This window comes from Equus asinus, chromosome 8, assembly GCF_041296235.1.
Source record: "Equus asinus isolate D_3611 breed Donkey chromosome 8, EquAss-T2T_v2, whole genome shotgun sequence".
Taxonomy (NCBI): domain Eukaryota; kingdom Metazoa; phylum Chordata; class Mammalia; order Perissodactyla; family Equidae; genus Equus; species Equus asinus.
In genome coordinates, this window is record NC_091797.1 from 36467843 (window position 1) to 36471479 (window position 3637).

Genomic DNA, 3637 nt, shown 5'->3' on the forward strand with positions numbered 1-3637 from the left:
GAGGTTACCAGACAGGCACAATAAAATGCAGATTTAAGTCCTTGCCTTTGGTATTGATTAAGAGTTTCCAAAGAGAAGGTCATCCCCTTTCTTCTTCCTGGTACAGAGAGGGAGGTACCTTTACAGATAGAGATTTACCTGACAAATGTAAACGTGTCCTAACAAAGGGCAAGTTCCATTCCTCAGAGCCTCCTTCCCTGTCCCAGTTTATCAAAAGCACTCAGCCTCAAATAATCCTGATGCCAAAGAGACATATCTTGGAGTGGCCAATTTCAGGTCCCTACTCTCTGTTGCATCCAAAGGAGAAGTGTCCCGGGAGATGATTCTGGAAGAGATGCTTTTGCCTCTGTGATTTTTTACTATTATTTATATCTAGCCAAACCATAAAGACATTTAACTTCTGTCCTCATAACTTCCCAGCATTGAGTTGTTTTCCCATAACTGCCATATTCATGTTAATTTCCAAGAATAATATAATACATATTATATATATAAGTACATATATATTTATAAATATATCCTGTTGGCTCATATCTTCAAATTTATTTTCATCAAAACTAAATTTTTTGCCACCTTGTTCTTTCATCGCATCTACTTGCAAAACTGCAGGCCTGGATCATTTCAACAGGGCCTTCTTCCTCAACACTTACAGGCACTCGAACATTGCTGGAGAGAGACATACAAATATATTGAATTATGCCATTAAAAATTGCTGATCTCTCTTAATTTCAAATGGAGTGGTTGGTTCTGCCCAGAAATCTTTCTATATGTCCTCTTTTGTTTGTCTTCCATCTCCACAGCAAACACTCAACAAGTTTTTAATTCATTCCTCCCTATGTGAGGAATTTAAGAGCTCAAATCACACAGCAGATATCTCTTAGAAGTTACCCACTCACCTTTTACTTTCAAGGATTTGTTGATTTAGGATCTATTGATATGTGATTAGGCAAAAATACCTAACTTCATTCCCATTCTAATTTTTACTCTCAGTATCTAGGATTGAAATCCCAGAACTCATTTAACAAGGTTTTGTTTTTCCCTCCTGCCACTCCTGAGTCTAGAATATTAAACTAAGCAATAAGATTGATTCTTGTGAAATTCTGGTCACAAACTGCTTGCCCTAAGGCAGTAATCCTATGGTTCAATGTGTAGTTGTTAATCCAAATTTTCCCTTAGGGTCTTTATGAATAATTAAAACATTTGTAATGGAAAGAATGATAGAGTTTCAACTGGAGAAATTTGCATTACGTGATGTTATCTTTTTGTATAAATTTAATTAATGTAAGGAATATTGCTTTGACTCACTCACTGATTTGCGCTCTTTCTCTAGCACATAACCTTCCCACCAATCATGCTGTAGATTTAGAAAGAAATTTAGAGGATTTTTACTTTATAATCCTACCTAACTCGGAAAGTCACATGCTGGCTTATGTTTATAAATATGGCTATTGATTTAAGGGGTAATACAAAATTGTTTTACATTTCCAATAGGTTTACATGGTCTCTAATGGGAATATTAGTATTTTACTGATATTTACTGAAGATTTCAATTTTAAGCATTTTTTTGCAATGATACTTTATGAAATCTTTTACATTTGGGATTTCATGTATATTATTCGTGTGTTAGTCAAGGTAATGTAGGTTTTGCTGCAGTAACAAATCAATCCCAAGTCTCAGTGATTTAGAACAAAAGAGTATATTTCTTATTCACATAAAATCTGACATGGGAAGTTGGCACTTCCTTCTTTCCAATAGGGGATGCAGACTTCATGTATCATGTGATCCAGCCATCTCAAAATGTGGCTTTCAAGGTTGATGAAGCACAGAAGGAATGCAAGCAGTAGGAAAAAAATTAACCATCAACCCAGAAAAGACCCTCGTCATTTACACTCACATTTTATTTCTCTGAATTATGTGATCCCAATATGATTAGAAGGTAGATTAAAAATGGGGTATTACACGTGGTAAGAAAGAGGAAACAGTGTCATGCTACATTACCTAAATTAAAATACAAACAGATGGGTTGAAATTATGCATAGATATAAAAATTGTGTGGATTAGGAGTCAGTCACCAATGGCATACAGATGGTGCAGCTATGTCCAAGCAGGTAAGATAGATTTTCTTTCTCTGCTATGGCCCTGGACTTATTTTTTTTCCGTTTAAAGAAAAGAAAAAAAACACATTCAGAGAAAGAATGTAAATGATCAAGTGAATGAGCTTCTAAAGTCACTTTAGGCACATGCACCAAATCTGTACCCTACAGCCATTGTCACAATGCCTCAGAGAATGTTCAAAGGTGATACTAGAGGTGACAAAGACAAGAGGAGGAAAGAACCACAGGAGAATTTGGCATGATTATTTGTCAAGTCTCTTCCTTCAAAACTAGATTCTATTTCTAAGAGGGCATTAGTGAGAAGGAAGTTATTCAAAGGGTACAAAGGGAAACTTGACGTTGGCCGATAAGGATGAGAACAACCCTGCAGAAAACAAGGTAGGCACACAAAGCCGAAGTGCTGTAGGTGTCAAGTCAAGTGTGGACATTTGTGATAATTGTACTTCTGGGGACTGTATATTTTAAACACTTTACATTTTTATTGTTTTATAAAGCTGTAGAGCTACATTTTACATTTTTAAAGCTTTGCTTTTAGCACACATAAAATTTATTGCTGTATTTGAGGAAGTGATGAATATTACTAGTGGAATATCTCAGAATTCAGATTGAAAAGGGAAGAGAAGAATTTTACCTCCTACTCTATGAAAGGATTCTCTAAGTTCTGAAGGGGCGTTTCCCTGACATGCACATAGATTAGTCACTATATATAAATTCCTGCAGTGTTGTACCTAACTGCATTATTGAAATATAATTTACATAGAGTAAGATTCACCTATTTCATGTGTCCAATTCAATGGTTTTTAGTACATTCAGAGTCATGCAACCATCACCTCAATCTAATTTTAGCATATTTTTATTACCCCATTGCCAGAAAGGGGAGGTGTTGTTTAATGGGAATAGAATTTCAGATTTGCAAGATGAAAAAGCTCTGGAGATCTGTTGACAATAGAATATACTTAACACTACTGAACTGTGCACTTAAAAGTGGTTAAGGGGCCAGCCTGGTGGCGCAGCGTTAAGTTCCCATGTTATGCTTTGGTGGCCCAGGGTTCACCAGTTCAGATCCTGGGTGCGGACAAGGCACCACTTGGCAAGCCATGCTGTGGTAGGCCTCCCACATATAAAGTGGAGGAAGATGGGCACAGATGTTAGCTCAGGGCCAGTCTTCCTCAGCAAAAAGAGAAGGATTGGCAGTAGATGTTAGCTCAGGGCTAATCTTCCTCAAAAAAAACATAAAAAGTGATTAAGATGGTAAATTTTATGTTATGTGTTTTTACTACAATAAGAAAAATTTAAAATTAAAAACAGAAATGTCATACCCATTAGCTGTCACTCCCTATTCCCCGTCACCCTCCTACCCTAGGAAAACACTAATCTACTTTTGAACTCTCTATACTTGCCTATTCTAGACATTTCATATAAGTAGAATAAGAGTTTGCAGTCTTTGGTGACTGGCTTCTTCCACTTAGCATAAAATTGTTAAGTTTTATTCATGTGATAACATTTAGTACTTCATTCCCTTA